This window comes from Camellia sinensis, chromosome 5, assembly GCF_055761805.1.
Source record: "Camellia sinensis isolate YWXY chromosome 5, ASM5576180v1, whole genome shotgun sequence".
Taxonomy (NCBI): domain Eukaryota; kingdom Viridiplantae; phylum Streptophyta; class Magnoliopsida; order Ericales; family Theaceae; genus Camellia; species Camellia sinensis.
Window position 1 is genome coordinate 74,529,511 of NC_138965.1, and position 24,509 is coordinate 74,554,019.

Consider the following 24,509-nt stretch of genomic DNA (forward strand, 5'->3'; position numbering starts at 1 on the left):
AGTAGCTTAAGTGGCCAAGTTTGACTCAAACTAATCTTGCTTAGCTTCCAAGAAAGAGATTATATTGAGTAACTGTAGACTAACGATATTAGCTTAACTGAAGCACCTCATTTAAGGTTTTGTCAATTACTTAATTGTTCAATTCTCAAGTCCAGAATGTTGAATTTGAAGTCGCTTTAATTTTCATCCTATTTCCCTTTCTTTTCTCCAACTTTCATTTCTACCTCTCAAGAAGAAAGTTTTGCCCTAACTCCCTCCGTACTTCTCCATCCATCTCTCTTTTCTTCTATGAACTAATTTTTTTTTTTTTTTGGGTGAATAAGACATAAAATAAAAAACAGAGATTACACAGCTACAAGGGGCATACCCCAGGACCTAACGAAAACTATACAAGAACAAATGAAAGAAACCAAAACACACAACCAGCAAACAAAACAAAAAATATGACAAGAAACTAACAAGACTAAAAATTTAGAGAAAGGGCATGGGAAAATAAAACCCCCAAAAATATGTTCATGAGTCGCATAAATTCGAATGAGGATCATGAACACATCCAACAACGACCCAAATCTGTAGTAAAACCACCCCACAAAACATCTAAAACCAGCAGAAAAAGCAAACTAGAAACCATGTACATCCCACACGGCTAGGCCAAAAATAATGACAACCCAGCAAAATGTTCATAGTCCATGCAAGCAGACCATCTAACTTCCAAGCATAAGTATCTGAACAAAATGTAAATATTAAATAAAAACAAGTTTCCACAAAGGCGCTCCAGGCAGCCATCACACCAAATTCATAAATTCTCTACCACAACCTGCGCAGCAAATGAGTACCGGCACAGCAGCAGTCATCAAACAAAACGTAATTTTTCCTTCCCTTACATGCCCAGCAGAAATGGAGCATTGTAGCAAGACCTGAGGTGCCATGAACCATTGAGTCAAAGAACCAGTCACCACAAGAAAAGTGACGCCAATGCTGACCCATGCAGTCCAAGTCATGCTCAAACATTATAGTAAACCCTGTAAGAACAGCCATGAATAAGTACCTCCAGTAGAACATATACGAGCTACTTGTATTTAACACAGAAACACTTCCCACAATATAGTATCTCACTCCACTTGACCCACAATTTCGAGGCTCACACCACTCAAATTGAGCTTCCTTACCCTGCAGATAAAAAAAAATATAATATATATTATTGTTAGCAATATATGAATCCTGAAGCACTCAACCCTCATTTGAAGTGTAGATTTTATAATTCCTCTCAACACTCAACCCTCATAAAGATTCCACAGTGAACTTTGACTATAACCTGCACATAACCAAACCGTTAGACTAAACACTCCATATTGCTCACCAACACTCAACCCACATATAATGAACTCGCATCACTCAGCAGCCCTCCCACACCTGCGATTATGGGGCTTCATAACAATTGCTGGCAGATTCCATTGGTCAAGAAACCAGCTATCACCTGCGGATCTAGGCAAATTCTTAATAGATAACATTCTATTTCTCACCATTTGGATTATAGATTTAATAACCACCTCCTCAGGCTTCAATTCTTTGTTAAAAACACGGTTATTTCTCTCAATCCAAATATGGTAAATAGAACAGAGGAAAGCATTACTAAGAATATTGGCCCTCAAAGAATTACCCTTGGCCTCATTCGTTGCATGCGTAACGATATCAGGCCAGCCTAAATCAGGCCACTTGATATTGCATTTGACTTCAATAGCACTCCAGACTCTATGGGAAAAGATGCACTTGAAGAAAAGATGGGAGTGGTTTTCCCCCGGGGTGAGGCAAAAAGGGATTGGGAATGAGGGGCTAAACCAAACATAAGTAACCTATCACCAGTATATAATCTGTTATGAAGAGCAACCCAGACTATAAAACTGACTTTAGGTATCCTATGAGGGCCCCATAGAAGTTTATGCCAATCCACTTTGCCAAAGCTATTTCTCTATTGATTCCAAGCAGATTTAATGGAAAACTGACCATCAGTAGTAAGTTTCCAGACAACACGGTCACTCATTGAAGGGTTGGGCTTACAGCAGTCAGGAGTAGCTGAGATCAACTCCTGAATCTCCCAAGAGTTAGGAGTAGGCCACTTCCAAGAATGACCCTCAATGATTTGATTAACTTTGGTCTCACTATTGAGACAGGAACCATACATAATTCTATCACCAAACTTGTTCCATAGAGGCCCAAGTGGATGCCAATTGTCGTACCAAAGAAAGATAGACTCCCCACAACCAACTTTGCGAGTGATAAGGGGAGACATCCATTCCCTAAGAGACAGCAATTTCCTCCAAACCCAGGAAGGGTCAGCAGGAATTCTAACTTTCCAAAAACTATTACCCTTGAGTAAATAGGACTTAACCCACTGACACCACATAGAACCCTCCCCCCCCCCCCCGAGAAGAGATACCAAATATGCTTAGCTATTGCAGCTTTATTCCAGATATCAAGGGACTTAAAACCAAGACCCCCTTCATTTTTAGGAGCGCACACAGAATCCCAAGAAATCTTGGCACTATGAGTTTTGAGATCACTGCCAGACCAAAGGAAGGCCCTAAGAATACTCTCAATCTCCTTAATAACCTTTTTAGGAAGGATAAATAAGGAGGACCAGCAAACTTGCATAGAGAAAAGAATGGATTGGATAAGCTGGCTTCTACCAGCATAAGATAAGGACCTGTTAGTCCAATTCTTCACTCTTTTGGTAATCCTCTCAATGAGAGGGACACAACCAGTGGCCTTCAAATTGGTAGTAATAAGGGGAACGCCAAGATATTTAACAGGAAGAGGCCATGTTTAACTGAAACTAATCTAGCTTAGCCTCCAACAAAGAGAATTTACTGAGTAATTGTAGCTTAACGATATTGTTTAACTCATTTCATGTTTTCTAAATCACTTAAGTGTTCAATTCGCATGTCCAAAAGGATGAGTTTGAATACACTTCAATTTCCCTCTTATTTCCCTTTCTTTTCTCTAAATATCTATCCTACCACTCAAGATGAAAGTTTTTCTCTCACTCTGTCCGTCCTTCTCCAACCTTCTCTCCTTTGTTCTAGGAACGAATTAGCTTAGTTTATTAGCTTAAGTGGCAAAGTTTAACTCAAACTAATCTTGCTTAGACTCCAAGAAAGAGAATTTGCTGTGTAATTGTAGCTTAACGATATTACATTAACTTAAGCAACTCGTTTAATGTTTTCTAAATCACCTAAGTGTTCAATTCTCAAGTCCAAAAGGACGAATTTGGGTTCCCTTTAATTTTAATCCTATTACCCTTTGTTTTCTCTAATTTCTCTCAGGAAGAATGCTTCTCTAAAACTCCCTCCGTGCCTCTCCACAACCTTGCTTAGCCTCCAAGAAGGAGATTTTACTGAGTAATTGTAGCTTAATGATATTTGTTCAACTTAAGCACCTCATTTAATGTTTTCCAAATGGATGAATTTGAATTCCCTTTAATTTTCATCCTATTTCCCTTTCTTTTCTCTAACATTCTCTTCTAGTTCACATGTAGAATGCTTCTCTCTAACTCTCTCCATCCTTTTCCATCCTTGTCTCTTTTGTTCTACGAACTAGCTAAGGCAATTAATAGTTTCAGTAACTTAAGTGGCCAAGTTTGACTCAAACTAATCTTGCTTAGCATCCAAGAAAGAGATTATATTGAGTAACTGTAGACTAACGATATTAGTTTAACTTAAGCACCTCATTTAAGGTTTTGCCAATCACTTACGTGTTCAATTCTCAAGTCCAGAAGGATGAATTTGAAGTCGCTTTAATTTTCATCCTATTTCCCTTTCTTTTCTCCAACTTTCACTTCTAGCTCTCAAGAAGAAAGTTTTGCCCTAACTCCCTCCGTACTTCTCCATCCATCTCTCTTTTCTTCTATGAACTAATTACCTTTGGTAACTATTAAGTTTCGTTAGCTTAAGAGGCCATGTTTAACTGAAACTAATCTAGTTTAGCCTCCAAGAAAGAGAATTTACTGAGTAATTGTAGCTTAACGATATTGTTTAACTCATTTCATGTTTCCTAAATCACTTAAGTGTTCAATTCGCAAGTCCAAAAAGATGTGTTTCAATACACTTTAATTTCCCTCTTATTTCCCTTTCTTTTCTCTAAATTTCTATCCTACCACTCAAGATGAAAGTTTTTCTCTCACTCCGTCCGTCCTTCTCCAACCTTCTCTCTTTTGTTCTACGAACGAATTAGCTTAGGCAGCTATTAGTTTTATTAGCTTAAGTGGCAAAGTTTAACTCAAACTAATCTTGCTTAGCCTCCAAGAAAGAGAATTTGCTGTGTAATTGTAGCTTAACGATATTACATTAACTTAAGCAACTCGTTTAATGTTTTCTAAACCACCTAAGTGTTCAATTCTCAAGTACAAAAGGACGAATTTGAATTCCCTTTAATTTTCATCCTATTGCCCTTTGTTTTCTCTAATTTCTCTCAGGAAGAATGCTTCTCTAAAGCACCCTCCGTGCTTCTCCATCCATCTCCATTTTGCTCTCCGAACAAATTAGGTTAGGTGACCAAGTTTCATTGGCTTAAGCGTCAAAGTTTAACTCAAACTAATCTTGCTTAGCCTCCAAGAAAGAGATTCTACTGAGTAATTGTAGCTTAATGATATTTGTTCAACTTAAGCACCTCATTTAATGTTTTCCAAATGGATGAATTTGAATTCCCTTTAATTTTCATCCTATTTCCCTTTCTTTTCTCTAACATTCTCTTCTAGTTCACATGTAGAATGCTTCTCTCTAACTCTCTCCGTCCTTTTCCATCCTTCTCTCTTTTGTTCTACGAACTAATTAGCTAAGGCGATTAATAGTTTCAGTAGCTTAAGTGGCCAAGCTTGACTCAAACTAATCTTGCTTAGCTTCCAAGAAAGAGATTATATTGAGTAACTGTAGACTAACGATATTAGTGTAACTTAAGCACTTCATTTAAGGTTTCGTCAATCACTTAAGCGTTCAATTCTCAAGTCCAGAAGGATAAATTTGAGGTCGCTTTAATTTTCATCCTATTTCCCTTTCTTTTCTCCAACTTTCATTTCTAGCTCTCAAGAAGAAAGTTTTGCCCTAACTCCCTCCGTACTTCTCCATCCATCTCTCTTTTCTTCTATGAACTAATTACCTTTGGCAACTATTAAGTTTCGTTAGCTTAAGAGGCCATGTTTAACTGAAACTAATCCAGCTTAGCCTCCAAGAAAGAGAATTTACTGAGTAATTGTAGCTTAACGATATTGTTTAACTCATTTCATGTTTCCTAAATCACGTAAGTGTTCAATTCGCAAGTCCAAAAGGATGAGTTTGAATACACTTTAATTTCCCTCTTATTTCCGTTTCTTTTCTCTAAATTTCTATCCTACCACTCAAGATGAAAGTTTTTCTCTCACTCTGTCCATCCTTCTCCAACTTTCTCTCTTTTGTTCTAGGAACGAATTACCTTAGGCAGCTATTAGTTTTATTAGCTTAAGTGGCAAAGTTTAACTCAAACTAATCTTGCTTAGCCTCCAACAGAAGAGAATTTGCTGTGTAATTGTAGCTTAACGATATTCAATTAACTTGAGCAACTCGTTTAATGTTTTCTAAACCACCTAAGTGTTCAATTCTCAAGTCCAAAAGGACGAATTTGAATTCCCTTTAATTTTCATCCTATTGCCCTTTGTTTTCTCTAATTTCTCTCAGGATGAATGCTTCTCTAAAACTCCCACTGTGCTTCTCCATCCATCTCCATTTTGCTCTCCGAACAAATTAGGTTAGGTGACCAAGTTTCATTGGCTTAAGCGTCAAAGTTTAACTCAAACTAATCTTGCTTAGCCTCCAAGAAAGAGATTCTACTGAGTAATTGTAGCTTAATGATATTTGTTCAACTTAAGCACCTCATTTAATGTTTTCCAAATGTATGAATTTGAATTCCCTTTAATTTTCATCCTATGTCCGTTTCTTTTCTCTAACATTCTCTTCTGGTTTACATGTAGAATGCTTCTCTCTAACTCTCTCCGTCCTTTTCTATCCTTCTCTCTTTTGTTCTACGAACTAATAAGCTAAGGCAATTATAGTTTCAGTAGCTTAAGTAGCCAAGTTTGACTCAAACTAATCTTGCTTAGCTTCCAAGAAGGAGATTATATTGAGTAACTGTAGACTAACGATATTAGGTTAACTTAAGCACCTCATTTAAGGTTTTGTCAATCACTTAAGTGTTCAATTCTCAAGTCCATAAGTCGCTTTAATTTTCATCCTATTTCCCTTTCTTTTCTCCAACTTTCATTTCTAGCTCTTAAGAAGAAAGTTATGCCCTAACTCCCTCCGTACTTCTCCATCCATCTCTCTTTTCTTCTATGAACTAATTACCTTTGGCAACTATTAAGTTTCGTTAGCATAAGAGGCCATGTTTAACGGAAACTAATCCAGCTTAGCCTCCAAGAAAGAGAATTTACTGAGTAATTGTAGCTTAACGATATTGTTTAACTCATTTCATGTTTCCTAAATCACGTAAGTGTTCAATTCGCAAGTCCAAAAGGATGAGTTTGAATACACTTTAATTTCCCTCTTTTTTCCCTTTCTTTTCTCTAAATTTCTATCCTACCACTCAAGATGAAAGTTTTTCTCTCACTCTGTCCATCCTTCTCCAACCTTCTCTCTTTTCTTCTAGGAACGAATTACCTTAGGCAGCTATTAGTTTTATTAGCTTAAGTGGCAAAGTTTAACTCAAACTAATCTTGCTTAGCCTCCAACAGAAGAGAATTTGCTGTGTAATTTTAGCTTAACGATATTACATTAACTTGAGCAACTCGTTTAATGTTTTCTAAATCACCTAAGTGTTCAATTCTCAAGTCCAAAAGGACGAATTTGAATTCCCTTTAATTTTCATCCTATTGCCCTTTGTTTTCTCTAATTTCTCTCAGGATGAATGCTTCTCTAAAACTCCCTCTGTGCTTCTCCATCCATCTCCATTTTGCTCTCCGAACAAATTAGGTTAGGTGACCAAGTTTCATTGGCTTAAGCGTCAAAGTTTAACTCAAACTAATCTTGCTTAGCCTCCAAGAAAGAGATTCTACTGAGTAATTGTAGCTTAATGATATTTGTTCAACTTAAGCACCTCATTTAATGTTTTCCAAATGTATGAATTTGAATTCCCTTTAATTTTCATCCTATGTCCGTTTCTTTTCTCTAACATTCTCTTCTAGTTCACATGTAGAATGCTTCTCTCTAACTCTCTCCGTCCTTTTCTATCCTTCTCTCTTTTGTTCTACGAACTAATTAGGTAAGGCAATTAATAGTTTCGGTAGCTTAAGTGGCCAAGCTTGACTCAAACTAATCTTGCTTAGCTTGCAAGAAAGAGATTATATTGAGTAACTGTAGACAAACGATATTAGTTTAACTTAAGCACCTCATTTAAGGTTTCGTCAATCACTTAAGCGTTCAATTCTCAAGTCTAGAAGAATGAATTTGAAGTCGCTTTAATTTTCATCCTATTTCCCTTTCTTTTCACCAACATTCAGTTCTAGCTCTCAAGAAGAAAGTTTTGCCCAAACTCCCTCCGTACTTCTCCATCCATCTCTCGTTTCTTCTATGAACTAATTACCTTTGGCAACTATTAAGTTTCGTTAGCTTAAGAGGCCATGTTTAACTGAAACTAATCTAGCTTAGCCTCCAAGAAAGAGAATTTACGGAGTAATTGTAGTTTAACGATATTGTTTAACTCATTTCATGTTTTCTAAATCACTTAAGTGTTCAATTCGCAAGTCCAAAAGGATGTGTTTGAATACACTTTAATTTCCCTCTTATTTCCCTTTCTTTTCTCTAAATTTCTATCCTACCACTCAAGATGAAAGTTTTTCTCTCGCTCTGTCCGTCCTTCTCCAACCTTCTCTCTTTTGTTCTAGGAACGAATTAGCTTAGGCAGCTATTAGTTTTATTAGCTTAAGTGGCAAAGTTTAACTCAAACTAATCTTGCTTTGCCTCCAAGAAAGAGAATTTGCGGTGTACTTGTGGCATTAAGCAACTCGTTTAATGTTTTCTAAATCACCTAAGTGTTCAATTCTCAAGTCCAAAAGGACGAATTTCAATTCCGTTTAATTTTCATCCTATTGCCCTTTGTTTTCTCTAGCCTTCTTTTCTAACTCTCAGGGGGAATGCTTCTCTAAAACTCCCTCCGTGCTTCTCCATCCATCTCTAGTTTGCTCTCCGAACAAATTAGCTTAGGTGACCAAGTTTCATTGGCTTAAGCGTCAAAGTTTAACTCAAACTACTCTTACTTAGCCTCCAAGAAAGAGATTCTACTGAGTAATTGTAACTTAAGGATATTTGTTCAACTTAAGCACCTCATTTAATGTTTTCCAAATGGATGAATTTGAATTCTCTTTAATTTTCATCCTATTTCCCTTTCTATTCTCTAACATTCTCTTCTAGTTCACAAGTGGAATGCTTCTCTCTAACTCTCTCTGTCCTTTTCCATCCTTCTCTCTTTTGTTCTACGAACTAATTAGGTAAGGCAATTAATAGTTTCAGTAGCTTAAGTGGCCAAGCTTGACTCAAACTAATCTTGCTTAGGTTGCAAGAAAGAGATTATATTGAGTAACTGTAGACTAACGATATTAGTTTAACTTAAGCACCTCATTTAAGGTTTCGTCAATCACTTAAGCGTTCAATTCTAAAGTCTAGAAGGATGAATTTGAAGTCGCTTTAATTTTCATCCTATTTCCCTTTCTTTTCTCCAACATTCACTTCTAGCTCTCAAGAAGAAAGTTTTGCCCAAACTCCCTCCGTACTTCTCCATCCATCTCTCGTTTCTTCTATGAACTAATTACCTTTGGCAACTATTAAGTTTCGTTAGCTTAAGAGGCCATGTTTAACTGAAACTAATCTAGCTTAGCCTCCAAGAAAGAGAATTTACTGAGTAATTGTAGCTTAACGATATTGTTTAACTCATTTCATGTTTTCTAAATCACTTAAGTGTTCAATTCTCAAGTCCAAAAGGATGAATTTGAATACACTTTAATTTCCCTCTTATTTCCCTTTATTTTCTCTAAATTTCTATCCTACCACTCAATATGAAAGTTTTTCTTTCGCTCTGTCCGTCCTTCTCCAACCTTCTCTTTTTTGTTCTAGGAACGAATTAGCTTAGGCAGCTATTAGTTTTATTAGCTTAAGTGGCAAAGTTTAACTCAAACTAATCTTGCTTTGCCTCCAAGAAAGAGAATTTGCGGTGTAATTGTGGCATTAAGCAACTCGTTTAATGTTTTCTAAATCACCTAAGTGTTCAATTCTCAAGTCCAAAAGGACGAATTTAAATTCCATTTAATTTTCATCCTATTGCCCTTTGTTTTCTCTAGCCTTCTTTTCTAACTCTCAGGGGGAATGCTTCTCTAAAACTCCCTCCGTGCTTCTCTATCCATCTCTAGTTTGCTCTCCGAACAAATTAGGTTAGGTGACCAAGTTTCATTGGCTTAAGCGTCAAAGTTTAACTCAAACTAATCTTGCTTAGCCTCCAAGAAAGAGATTCTTTTGAGTAATTGTAACTTAAGGATATTTGTTCAACTTAAGCACCTCATTTAATGTTTTCCAAATAGATGAATTTGAATTCCCTTTAATTTTCATCCTATTTCCCTTTCTTTTCTCTAACATTCTCTTCTAGTTCACATGTAGAATGCTTCTCTCTAACTCTCTCCGTCCTTTTCCATCCTTCTCTCTTTTGTTCTACGAACTAGTTAGCTAAGGCAATTAATAGTTTCAGTAGCTTAAGTGGCCAAGCTTGACTCAAACTAATCTTGCTTAGCTTGCAAGAAAGAGATTATATTGAGTAACTGTAGACTAACGATATTAGTTTAACTTAAGCACCTCATTTAAGGTTTCGTCAATCACTTAAACGTTCAATTCTCAAGTCCAAAAGGATGAATTTGAAGTCGCTTTAATTTTCATCCTATTTCCCTTTCTTTTCTCCAACTTTCACTTCTAGCTCTCAAGAAGAAAGTTTTGCCCAAACTCCCTCCGTACTTCTCCATCCATCTCTCTTTTCTTCTACGTACTAATTACCTTTGGCAACTATTAAGTTTCGTTAGCTTAAGAGGCCATGTTTAACTGAAACTAATCTAGCTTAGCCTCCAAGAAAGAGAATTTACTGAGTAATTGTAGCTTAACGATATTGTTTAACTCATTTCATGTTTTCTAAATCACTTAAGTGTTCAATTCGCAAGTCCAAAAGGATGAGTTTGAATACACTTTAATTTCCCTCTTATTTCCCTTTCTTTTCTCTAAATTTCTATCCTACCACTCAAGATGAAAGTTTTTCTCTCACTCTGTCCGTCCTTCTCCAACCTTCTCCTCTCTTTTGTTCTAGGAACGAATTAGCTTAGGCAGCTATTAGTTTTTTTTTTTTTTTTGGGTGACAGCTATTAGTTTTATTAGCTTAAGTGGCAAAGTTTGACTCAAACTAATCTTGCATAGCCTCCAAGAAAGAGAATTTGCGGTGTAATTGTAGCTTAACAATATTACATTAACTTAAGCAACTCGTTTAATGTTTTCTAAATCACCTAAGTGTTCAATTCTCAAGTCCAAAAGGACGAATTTGAATTCCCTTTAATTTTCATCCTATTGCCCTTTGTTTTCTCTAATTTCTCTCAGGAAGAATGCATCTCTAAAACTCTCTCCATGCTTCTCCATCCATCTCAATTTTGCTCTCCGAACAAATTAGGTTAGGTGACCAAGTTTCATTGGCTTAAGCGTCAAATTTAACTCAAACTAATCTTGCTTAGCCTCCAAGAAAGAGATTCTATTGTGTAATTGTAGTTTAATGATATTTGTTCAACATAAGCACCTCATTTAATGTTTTCCAAATGGATGAATTTGAATTCCCTTTAATTTTCATCCTATTTCGCTTTCTTTTCTCTTACATTCTCTTCTAGTTCACGTGTAGAATGCTTCTCTCTAACTCTCTCCGTCCTTTTCTATCCATCTCTCTTTTGTTCTACGAACTAATTAGCTAAGGCAATTAATAGTTTCAGTAGCTTAAGTGGCCAAGCTTGACTCATACTAATCTTGCTTAGCTTCCAAGAAAAAGATTATATTGCGTAAGTGTAGACTAACGATATTAGTTTTACTTAAGCACCTCATTTTTGGTTTCGTCAATCACTTAAGCGTTCAATTCTCAAGAGCAGAAGGATAAATTTGAAGTCGCTTTAATTTTCATCCTATTCCCTTTCTTTTCTCCAACTTTCACTTCTAGCTCTCAAGAAGAAAGTTTTGCCCAAACTCCGTATTACCTTTGGCAACTATTAAGTTTCGTTAGCTTAAGAGGCCATGTTTAACTGAAACTAATCTAGCTTAGCCTCCAAGAAAGAGAATTTACTGAGTAATTGTAGCTTACCGATATTGTTTAAATCATTTCAAGTTTTCTAAATCACTTAAGTGTTCAATTCGCCAGTCCAAAAGGATGAGTTTGAGTACACTTTAATTTCCCTCTTATTTCCCTTTCTTTTCTCTAAATTTCTATCCTACCACTCAAGAAGAAAGTTTTTCTCACTCTGTCCGTCCTTCTCCAACCTTCTCTCTTTTGTTCTAGGAACGAATTAGCTTAGGCAGCTATTAGTTTTCTTAGCTTAAGTGGCAAAGTTTAACTCAAACTAATCTGGTTTAGCCTGCAAGAAAGAAAATTTGCTGTGTAATTATAGCTTAACGATATTACATAAACTTAAGCAACTCATTTAATGTTTTCTAAATCACCTAAGTGTTCAATTCTCAAGTCCAAAAGGACGAATTTGAATTCCCTTTAATTTTCGTCCTATTGCCCTTTGTTTTCTCTAATTTCTCTCAGGAAGAATGCTTCTCTAAAACTCCCTCCGTGCTTCTCCATCCATCTCCAGTTTGCTATCCGAACAAATTAGGTTAGGTGACCAAGTTTCATTGGCTTAAGCGTCAAAGTTTAACTCAAACTAATCTTGCTTAGCCTCCAAGAAAGAGATTCTACTGAGTAATTGTAGCTTAATGATATTTGTTCAACTTAAGCACCTCATTTAATGTTTTCCAAATGGATGAATTTGAATTCCCTTTAATTTTCATCCTATTTCCCTTTCTTTTCTCTAACATTCTCTTCTAGTTCACATGTAGAATGCTTCTCTCTAACTCTCTCCGTCCTTTTCCATCCTTCCCTCTTTTGTTCTATGAACTAATTAGCTAAGGCAATTAATAGTTTCAGTAGCTTAAGTGGCCAAGCTTGACTCAAACTAATCTTGCTAAGTTTCCAAGAAAGAGATTATATTGAGTAACTGTAGACTAACGACATTAGTTTAACTTAAGCACCTCATTTAAGGTTTCGTCATTCACTTAAGCGTTTAATTCTCAAGTCCAGAAGGATGAATTTGAAGTCGCTTTAATTTTCATCCTATTTCCCTTTCTTTTCACCAACTTTCACTTCCAGCTCTCAAGAAGAAAGTTTTACCCTAACTCCCTCCGTACTTCTCCATCCATCTCTCTTTTCTTCTCTGAACTAATTACCTTTGGCAACTATTAAGTTTCGTTAGCTTAAGAGGCCATGTTTAACTGAAACTAATCTAGCTTAGCCTCCAAGAAAGAGAATTTACTGAGTAATTGTAGCTTAACGATATTGTTTAACTCATTTCATGTTTTCTAAATCACTTAAGTGTTCAATTCGCAAGTCCAAAAGGATGAGTTTGAATACACTTTAATTTCCCTCTTATTTCCCTTTCTTTTCTCTAAATTTCTATCCTACCACTCAGGATGAAAGTTTTTCTCTCACTCTGTCCGTCCTTCTCCAACCTTCTCTCTTTTGTTCTAGGAACGAATTAGCTTAGGCAGCTATTAGTTTTATTAGCTAAAGTGGGAATGTTTAACTCAAACTAATCTTGCTTAGCCTCCAAGAAAGAGAATTTGCTGTGTAATTGTAGCTTAACGATATTACATTAACTTAAGCAACTCGTTTAATGTTTTCTAAATCACCTAAGTGTTCAATTCTCAAGTCCAAAAGGACGAATTTGAATTCCCTTTAATTTTCATCCTATTGCCCTTTGTTTTCTATAATTTCTCTATGGAAGAATGCTTCTCTAAAACTCCCTCCGTGCTTCTCCATCCATCTCCATTTTGCTCTCCGAACAAATTAGGTTAGGTGACCAAGTTTCATTGGCTTAAGCGTCAAAGTTTAACTCAAACTAATCTTGCTTAGCCTCCATGAAAGAGATTCAATTGAGTAATTGTAGCTTAATGATATTTGTTCAACTTAAGCACCTCATTTAATGTTTTCCAAATGGATGAATTTGAATTCCCTTTAATTTTCATCCTATTTCCCGTTCTTTTCTCTTACATTCTCTTCTAGTTCACATGTAGAATGCTTCTCTCTAACTCTCTCCGTCGTTTTGCATCCTTCTCTCATTTGTTCTACGAACTAATTAGCTAAGGCAATTAATAGTTTCAGTAGCTTAAGTGGCCAAGCTTGACTGAAACTAATCTTGCTTAGCTTCCAAGAAAGAGATTATATTGAGTAACTGTAGACTAACGATATTAGCTTAACTTAAGCTCCTCATTTAAGGTTTTTTCAATCACTTAAGTGTTCAATTCTCAAGTCCAGAAGGATGAATTTGAAGTCGCTTTAATTTTCATCCTATTTCCCTTCCTTTTCTCCAACTTTCACTTCTACCTCTCAAGAAGAAAGTTTTGTGCCCTAACTCCCTCCACACTTCTCCATCCATCTCTCTTTTCTTCTATGAACTAATTACCTTTGGCAACTATTAAGTTTCGTTAGCTTAAGAAGCCATGTTTAATTGAAGTTAATCTAGCTTAGCCTCCAAGAAAGAGAATTTACTGAGTAATTGTAGCTTAACGATATTGTTTAACTCATTTCATGTTTTCTAAATCACTTAAGTGTTCAATTTGCAAGTCCAAAAGGATGATTTTGAATACACTTTAATTTCCCTCTTATTTCCGTTTCTTTTCTCTAAATTTCTATCCTACCACTCAAGATGAAAGTTTTTCTCTCACTCTGTCCGTCCTTCTCCAACCTTCCCGCTTTTGTTCTAGGAACGAATTAGCTTAGGCAGCTATTAGTTTTATTAGCTTAAGTGGCAAAGTTTTACTCAAACTAATCTTGCTTAGCCTCTAAGAAAGGGAATTTACCGTGTAATTGTAGCTTAACGATATTACATTAACTTAAGCAACTCGTTTAATGTTTTATAAATCACCTAAGTGTTCAATTCTCAAGTCCAAAAGGTCGAATTTGAATTCCCTTTAATTTTCATCCTATTGCCCTTTGTTTTCTCTAACTTTCTCCCAGGAAGAATGCTTCTCTAAAACTCCCTTCGTGCTTCTCCATCCATCTCCATTTTGCTCTCCGAACAAATTAGGTTAGGTGACCAAGTTTCATTGGCCTAAAGCGTCAAAGTTTAACTCAAACTAATCTTGCTTAGCCTCCAAGAAAGAGATTCTATAGAGTAATTGTAGCTTAATGATATTTGTTCAACTTGAGAACCTCATTTAATGTTTTCAAAATGGATGAATTTGAATTCCCTTTAATTTTCATCCTATTTCCCTTTCTTTTCTCTAACATTCTCTTCTAGTTCACATGTAGAATGCTTCTCTCTAACTCTCTCCGTCCTCTTCCATCCCTCTCTCTTTTGTTCTACGAACTAATTAGCTAAGGCAATTAATAGTTTCAGTAGCTTAAGTGGCCAAGTTTGACTCAAACTAATCTGGCTTAGCTTCCAAGAAAGAGATTATATTGAGTAACTGTAGACTAACGATATTAGCTTAACTGAAGCACCTCATTTAAGGTTTTGTCAATTACTTAATTGTTCAATTCTCAAGTCCAGAATGTTGAATTTGAAGTCGCTTTAATTTTCATCCTATTTCCCTTTCTTTTCTCCAACTTTCATTTCTACCTCTCAAGAAGAAAGTTTTGCCCTAACTCCCTCGTACTTCTCCATCCATCTCTCTTTTCTTCTATGAACTAATTTTTTTTTTTTTTTGGGTGAATAAGACATAAAATAAAAAACAGAGATTACACAGCTACAAGGGGCATACCCCAGGACCTAACGAAAACTATACAAGAACAAATGAAAGAAACCAAAACACACAACCAGCAAACAAAACAAAAAATATGACAAGAAACTAACAAGACTAAAAATTTAGAGAAAGGGCATGGGAAAATAAAACCCCCAAAAATATGTTCATGAGTCGCATAAATTCGAATGAGGATCATGAACACATCCAACAACGACCCAAATCTGTAGTAAAACCACCCCACAAAACATCTAAAACCAGCAGAAAAAGCAAACTAGAAACCATGTACATCCCACACGGCTAGGCCAAAAATAATGACAACCCAGCAAAATGTTCATAGTCCATGCAAGCAGACCATCTAACTTCCAAGCATAAGTATCTGAACAAAATGTAAATATTAAATAAAAACAAGTTTCCACAAAGGCGCTCCAGGCAGCCATCACACCAAATTCATAAATTCTCTACCACAACCTGCGCAGCAAATGAGTACCGGCACAGCAGCAGTCATCAAACAAAACGTAATTTTTCCTTCCCTTACATGCCCAGCAGAAATGGAGCATTGTAGCAAGACCTGAGGTGCCATGAACCATTGAGTCAAAGAACCAGTCACCACAAGAAAAGTGACGCCAATGCTGACCCATGCAGTCCAAGTCATGCTCAAACATTATAGTAAACCCTGTAAGAACAGCCATGAATAAGTACCTCCAGTAGAACATATACGAGCTACTTGTATTTAACACAGAAACACTTCCCACAATATAGTATCTCACTCCACTTGACCCACAATTTCGAGGCTCACACCACTCAAATTGAGCTTCCTTACCCTGCAGATAAAAAAAAATATAATATATATTATTGTTAGCAATATATGAATCCTGAAGCACTCAACCCTCATTTGAAGTGTAGATTTTATAATTCCTCTCAACACTCAACCCTCATAAAGATTCCACTGTGAACTTTGACTATAACCTGCACATAACCAAACCGTTAGACTAAACACTCCATATTGCTCACCAACACTCAACCCACATATAATGAACTCGCATCACTCAGCAGCCCACCCACACCTGCGATTATGGGGCTTCATAACAATTGCTGGCAGATTCCATTGGTCAAGAAACCAGCTATCACCTGCGGATCTAGGCAAATTCTTAATAGATAACATTCTATTTCTCACCATTTGGATTATAGATTTAATAACCACCTCCTCAGACTTCAATTCTTTGTTAAAAACACGGTTATTTCTCTCAATCCAAATATGGTAAATAGAACAGAGGAAAGCATTACTAAGAATATTGGCCCTCAAAGAATTACCCTTGGCCTCATTCGTTGCATGCGTAACGATATCAGGCCAGCCTAAATCAGGCCACTTGATATTGCATTTGACTTCAATAGCACTCCAGACTCTATGGGAAAAGATGCACTTGAAGATGGGAGTGGTTTTCCCCCGGGGTGAGGCAAAAAGGGCATTGGGAATGAGGGGCTAAACCAAACATAAGTAACCTATCACCAGTATATAATCTGTTATGAAGAGCAACCCAGACTATAAAACTGACTTTAGGTATCCTATGAGGGCCCCATAGAAGTTTACGCCAATCCACTTTGCCAAAGCTATTTCTCTAGTGATTCCAAGCAGATTTAATGGAAAACTGACCATCATTAGTAAGTTTCCAGACAACACGGTCACTCATTGAAGGGTTGGGCTTACAGCAGTCAGGAGTAGCTGAGATCAACTCCTGAATCTCCCAAGAGTTAGGAGTAGGCCACTTCCAAGAATGACCCTCAATGATTTGATTAACTTTGGTCTCACTATTGAGACAGGAACCATACATAATTCTATCACCAAACTTGTTCCATAGAGGCCCAAGTGGATGCCAATTGTCGTACCAAAGAAAGATAGACTCCCCACAACCAACTTTGTGAGTGATAAGGGGAGACATCCATTCCCTAAGAGACAGCAATTTCCTCCAAACCCAGGAAGGGTCAGCAGGAATTCTAACTTTCCAAAAACTATTACCCTTGAGTAAATAGGACTTCACTGACACCACATAGAACCCCCCCCCCCCCCGAGAAGAGATACCAAATATGCTTAGCTATTGCAGCTTTATTCCAGATATCAAGGGACTTAAAACCAAGACCCCCTTCATTTTTAGGAGCGCACACAGAATCCCAAGAAATCTTGGCACTATGAGTTTTGAGATCACTGCCAGACCAAAGGAAGGCCCTAAGAATACTCTCAATCTCGTTAATAACCTTTTTAGGAAGGATAAATAAGGAGGAGCAGCAAACTTGCATAGAGAAAAGAATGGATTGGATAAGCTGGCTTCTACCAGCATAAGATAAGGACCTGTTAGTCCAATTCTTCACTCTTTTGGTAATCCTCTCAATGAGAGGGACACAATCAGTGGCCTTCAAATTGGTAGTAATAAGGGGAACGCCAAGATATTTAACAGGAAGAGGCCATGTTTAACTGAAACTAATCTAGCTTAGCCTCCAAGAAAGAGAATTTACTGAGTAATTGTAGCTTAACGATATTGTTTAACTCATTTCATGTTTTCTAAATCACTTAAGTGTTCAATTCGCATGTCCAAAAGGATGAGTTTGAATACACTTCAATTTCCCTCTTATTTCACTTTCTTTTCTCTAAATATCTATCCTACCACTCAAGATGAAAGTTTTTCTCTCACTCTGTCCGTCCTTCTCCAACCTTCTCTCTTTTGTTCTAGGAATGAATTAGCTTAGTTTATTAGCTTAAGTGGCAAAGTTTAACTCAAACTAATCTTGCTTAGACTCCAAGAAAGAGAATTTGCTGTGTAATTGTAGCTTAACGATATTACATTAACTTAAGCAACTCGTTTAATGTTTTCTAAATCACCTAAGTGTTCAATTCTCAAGTCCAAAAGGACGAATTTGGGTTCCCTTTAATTTAATCCTATTACCCTTTGTTTTCTCTAATTTCTCTCAGGAAGAATGCTTCTCTAAAACTCCCTCCGTGCCTCTCCATAATCTTGCTTAGCCTCCAAGAAGGAGATTCTACTGAGTAATTGTAGCTTAATGATATTTGTTCAACTTAAGCACCTCATTTAATGTTTTCCAAATGGATGAATTTGAATTCCCTTTAATTTTCATCCTATTTCCCTTTCTTTTCTCTAACATTCTCTTATAGTTCACATGCAGAATGCTTCTCTCTAAGTCTCTCCGTCCTTTTCCATCCTTCTCTCTTTTGTTCTACGAACTAATTAGCTAAGGCAATTAATAGTTTCAGTAGCTTAAGTGGCCAAGTTTGACTCAAACTAATCTTGCTTAGCTTAAGTGGCCAAGTTTGACTCCTAGTGATCCCTCATGGGTTTGGAGGAAAATCCTGTCTCTTAGGCATCTAATCTATCCTCACATCAAGTTTAAAATTGGTAATGGGGAAAATGTGTTCCTGTGGTATGACAATTGGCATCCGCTTGGTTCGTTGTGGCATAGGTTTGGTCCTAGAATTCTTTATGACACTAATCTTCCTGACAGCACCAAGGTTAGCTCTATAGTCTCTAATGGTTCTTGGAAGTGGCCTATCTCTAATTCTTGGGAGATAAAGGAGTGGATCTCTTCTACCCCTTTATCCTTCCTTCCTTCCCTTGGCTCTTCTGATACTCCGTTTTGGAATTTGGCTGCTGATGGTGACTTCTCTATCCAGTCAGCTTGGGATTGTTGGAGGGATAAGGGCCCCAAAGTCACTTGGTCCAAACTTATCTGGGGCCCCCCTTCAATCCCTAGGGTTAGTTTTATTGTTTGGTTAGCCATCAATGAGAGACTTAATACTGGTGATAGACTCAAAACCTGTGGTCTTGTTACTAATCCTTGCTGCCCTTTCTGTCAAGATCCTGAGGAGACACATTCTCATCTTTTCTTTAGATGCATATTTTCTTCTAGGATTTGGGGTGGTATTCTTGCCAAGAGTAAATCTAACTGGCCTTCTTTGCCTTGGTTGGAAACTGTTGATTTTGCTGTTAGATCTATCAGTGGCACCTCCTTGAAAATGGTGATTCTTAAGCTATCATTTCTGTGCACTGTCTACCACATCTGGATAGAGAGGAATAGTAGGATCTTCAATAAGGTCCAAAAGCCTGAAGAGGTTGTTACTAACTCTATTATCCAAATGGTTAGGGGTAGGCTTCTTTCTTTGGAAAATGTTAATATTTCTGCAGGTGATAATTGGCTTTTGGTGGAATGGAGTCTTCCTCTCAAACTCTTGCAGCAGCACCAAACTATTGCAGCTGGCCGGAGAATGAGTGATGTGAGGTTACATACATTGAGGGTTGAGTGATGGTGAGCAACTACTGTGGGGTTTACTAACTGGGTGCTCCTTTGCAGGTTATCATGAATCCTAAATCTTCTCCTACATTGATGGGTCCGTATGGAGGGTTGAGTGCTGTGAGCTACCTATATATTTCCAGACATTGTGGGTTGAGTGATGAGAGACAATACACATACTTTATGCTAACTCTTATTATATCTTATATATGGTTTGTGCAGGTTCTTGGAGCTTTCAAGTATAATGCCCTTCTGATCCTTTCGAGGTATCATGTGAGTTGTGGGCCTAGTGTTGTGAGATCATATATGGAGTGGAGAGACATTCTGTGTTGTGGGTCGAGTGAGGAGAGCTCCTATATTGTGTGTCTGTTATTTCTTCTCCTTTATGATTTACGACAGGTTCACTTGTTGGTGAGGAGGTGTGGTGCTGCGTACAGTGCAGTTGCAGGGGAGTGCTGCTGGCATCCTTGGTTTTTGGCGTGGAAGGGTGCTGGATACATGCTACACAGATTCGGGTGGCAGTGTGAAGGGTGTGTCTGTACCATGGTGATGGCTGCTGCCAGCGCCTTGCTGTGCTACAGGAGGGAGAAAATCAGTTGTTCTTCATTGCTTTTTTTGCGTAATTTAGTAGTGTGTTTAGCTTATTCCTACGGGCTGTGTAGGAGTATTTTTGTACTTCTTTGTATTCCTAATAACTGTCCTAGTAACCATGTTTCGGCTTGCACACATTTTAACAGTTTAGTTTTGTTTTTGTTTCTCATCCCTAGCCCTACGGGATGTGTAGGGAATGTTGTTTTTGTTTTGGCTTGTGCCTTTTGTGGATACAGTGTTCAGATTCTTTTGCTTGGTGCTACAGTAGCAGGAGGTTCTCTTCAAGATCATAGCCTCCTGGATCTATACTTCAGTTTGCTCTCTTCGCCTAGGTTGTTATAATTGTTTATATTTCTTGTTCACTCTTCCTATTGCTAGATTATAGGAATGGTGAACAGGTTGTTGGCTTTTGTTCTGTCCTCTGTATAGCTGTGTTAGGTCCTGGGGTATGCCCCTTGTAGCTGTGTAAATTTTCTTGTTTTATTTTATCACTTATTCACCCAAAAAAAAAAAAAAAAAAAAAAAGCTTCCAAGAAAGAGATTATATTGAGTAACTGTAGACTAACGATATTAGCTTAACTTAAGCACCACATTTAAGGTTTTCTCAATCGCTTAACTGTTCAATTCTCAAGTCCAGAAACATGAATTTGAAGTCGCTTTAATTTTCATCCTATTTCCCTTTCTTTTCTCCAACTTTCACTTCTACCTCTCAAGAAGAAAGTTTTGCCCTAACTCCCTCCGTACTTCCCCATCCATCTCTCTTTTCTTCTATGAACTAATTTCCTTTGGCAACTATTAAGTTTCGTTAGCTTAAGAGGCCATGTTTAACTGAAACTAATCTAGCTTAGCCTCCAAGAAAGAGAATTTACTGAGTAATTGTAGCTTAACGATATTGTTTAACTCATTTCAAGTTTTCTAAATCACTTAAGTGTTCAATTCGCAAGTCCAAAAGGATGAGTTTGAATACACTTTAATTTCCCTCTTATTTCCCTTTCTTTTCTCTAAATTTCTATCCTACCACTCAAGATGAAAGTTTTTCTCTCACTCTGTCCGTCCTTCTCCAACCTTCTCTCTTTTGTTCTAGGAACGAATTAGCTTAGGCAGCTATTAGTTTTATTAGCTTAAGTGGCAAACTTTAACTCAAACTAATCTTGCTTAGCCTCCAAGAAAGAGAATTTGCTGTGTAATTGTAGCTTAACGATATTACATTAACTTAAGCAACTCATTTAATGTTTTCTAAATCACCTAAGCGTTCAATTCTCAAGTCCAAAAGGACGAATTTGAATTCCCTTTAATTTTCATCCAATTGCCCTTTGTTTTCTCTAATTTCTCTCAGGAAGAATGCTTCTCTAAAACTCCCTCCGTGCTTCTCCATCCATCTCCATTTTGCTCTCCGAACAAATTAGGTTAGGTGACCAAGTTTCATTGGCTTCAGCGTCAAGTTTCATCCAAGAAAGAGATTCTACTGAGTAATTGTAGCTTAATGATATTTGTTCAACTTAAGCACCTCGTTTAATGTTTTCGAAATGGATGAATTTGAATTCCCTTTAATTTTCATCCTATTTCCCTTTCTTTTCTCTAACATTCTCTTCTAGTTCGCATGTAGAATGCTTCTCTCTAACTGTCTTCGTCCTTTTCCATCCTTTTTTTGGGTGAATAAGAAATGAAATAAAACAGAAAGATTTAGAAGAATACAAGGGGCATACCCCAGGCCCTAACCACAGAACAACAACACGAGCCTCGGCCCAAAGCCACCGAAGCCCAAGAAAACACAATACAAAAAAACACTAAACCAAGCCTAGGAGCTACATCCGAAAGATTAAGAGAGCCAATTGATTACTAGCCAATCGATCTGTACAAAGGCCACATATCCTATGATGGATAGGGACTTTGTACAAATGACAAAGCCAGCAGCCAAATAGCACCACCACAGCAACAAATCTCCCTACACAACCCGTGGGGATAGGCACCATCACAACAACAAACCTCCCTACACAACCCGTAGGGATAGGCACATGTAACAAAATAAATATCATACAAAAATAACAACCCAAAGGGACCGTAGGGATGAGCCAAGAGAGGCCCATCCTTCCGCAGTTGCTCAAAAACCTATTACACAATACACTAAAATGCACATAAAGCCTCCTACACAACCCGTAGGAGTGGGCAAACTGCACACTAAAACTATGTACAAATAACAAGAAAGACCACTGATTAGCTCTCACTTGTAGCATAGCAAGGCGCTTGAAGCAGCCATCACCATGGTACATACACACCCTGCCAACTGCCACCCGAACCTGTGCATCAATCAGCCACCACTCCTCCACTGCATGAGATAAATACACTGTCAACAGACTCCGGATTAAGAAATCACCACACCTCCGCACCACGACGTAAACCACTACCAACCATGGATTGAAAGTACTACCTCCGTAACGAAGATCATAAAGCAGCAGAAATAATAAGCACACTGTATAGGACCTCCCCACACTCAGCCCACAATAAAGCATGTCATTCCACTCCATATAGAACCTCACACCACTTGACCCACACTTCACATGATTTCTCAATAGAACAAGATGGACAGTACACTTGAAAGCTCCATAAACCTGCACAAAACATATATAATATATAATAAACGTTAGAGCAAAACATGTATACTGTCTCTCATCACTCAACCCACAATGGCAGAAAATATTTTGCTTGCTCACATCACTCAACCCTCCATTCAGCCACTTCAATGATATAGGATTCATCATAACCTGATAAGAAAGGAAAGAACCTACAAAAGAACACCCAATTAGTAAAACCCCACAGTATATGCTCACCATCACTCGACCCTAATTGTAGGTGAGCTCACACCACACATTCTCCTGCCATCTGCAATAGCATTCTCTCTTTTGTTCTACGAACTAATTAGCTATGGCAATTAATAGTTTCAGTAGCTTAAGTGGCCAAACTTGACTCAAACTAATCTTGCTTAGCTTCCAAGAAAGAGAATATATTGAGTAACTGTAGACTAACGATATTAGTTTAACTTAAGCACCTCATTTAAGGTTTTGTCAATCACTTAAGTGTTTAATTCTCAAGTCCAGAAGGATGAATTTGAAGTCGCTTTAATTCTCATCCTATTTCCTTTTCTTTTCTCCAACTTTCACTTCTAGCTCTCAAGAAGAAAGTTTTGCCCCCGTACTTCTCCATCCATCTCTCTTTTCTTCTATGAACTAATTACCTTTGGCAACTATTAAGTTTCGTTAGCTTAAGAGGCCATGTTTAACTGAAACTAATCTAGCTTAGCCTCCAAGAAAGAGAATTTACTGAGTAATTGTAGCTTAACGATATTGTTTAACTCATTTCATGTTTTCTAAATCACTTAAGTGTTCAATTCGCAAGTCCAAAAGGATGAGTTTGAATACACTTTAATTTCCCTCTTATTTCCCTTTCTTTTCTCTAAATTTCTATCCTACCACTCAAGATGAAAGTTTTTCTCTCACTCTGTCCGTCCTTCTCCAACCTTCTCTCTTTTGTTCTAGGAACGAATTAACTTAGGCAGCTATTAGTTTTATTAGCTTAAGTGGAAAAGTTTAACTCAAACTCACCTTGCTTAGCCTCCAAGAAAGAGAATTTACTGTGTAATTGTAGCTTAACCATATTACATTAACTTAAGCAACTCGTTTAATGTTTTCTAAATCACCTAAGTGTTCAATTCTCAAATCCAAAAGGACGAATTTGAGTACCCTTTAATTTTCATCCTATTGCCCTTTGTTTTCTCTAATTTCTCTCAGGAAGAATGCTTCTCTAAAACTCCCTCTGTGCTTCTCCATCCATCTCCATTTTGCTCTCCGAACAAATTAGGTTAGGTGACCAAGTTTCATTGGCTTAAGCGTCAAAGTTTAACTCAAACTAATCTTGCTTAGCCTCCAAGAAAGAGATTTTACTGAGTAATTGTAGCTTAATGATATTTGTTCAACTTAAGCACCTCATTTAATGTTTTCCAAATGGATGAATTTGAATTCCCTTTAATTTTCATCCTATTTCCCTTTCTTTTCTCTAACATTCTCTTCTAGTTCACATGTAGAATGCTTCTCTCTAACTCCCTCTGTCCTTTTCCATCCTTCTCTCTTTTGTTCTATGCCCTAATTAGCTAAGGCAATTAATAGTTTCAGTAGCTTAAGTGGCCAAGCTTGACTCAAACTAATCTTGCTTAGCTTCAAAGAAAGAGATTATATTGAGTAACTGTAGACTAACGATATTAGTGTAACTTAAGCACCTCATTTAAGGTTTCGTCAATCACTTAAGCGTTCAATTCTCAAGTCCAGAAGGATAAATTTGAAGTCGCTTTAATTTTCATCTTATTTCCCTTTCTTTTCTCCAACTTCCACTTCTAGCTCTTAAGAAGAAAGTTTTGCCCTAACTCCCTCCGTACTTCTCCATCCATCTCTCTTTTCTTCTATGAACTAATTACCTTTGGCAACTATTAAGTTTCGTTAGCTTAAGAGGCCATGTTTAACTGAAACTAATCTAGCTTAGCCTCCAAAAAAGAGAATTTACTGAGTAATTGTAGCTTAACGATATTGTTTAACTCATTTCATG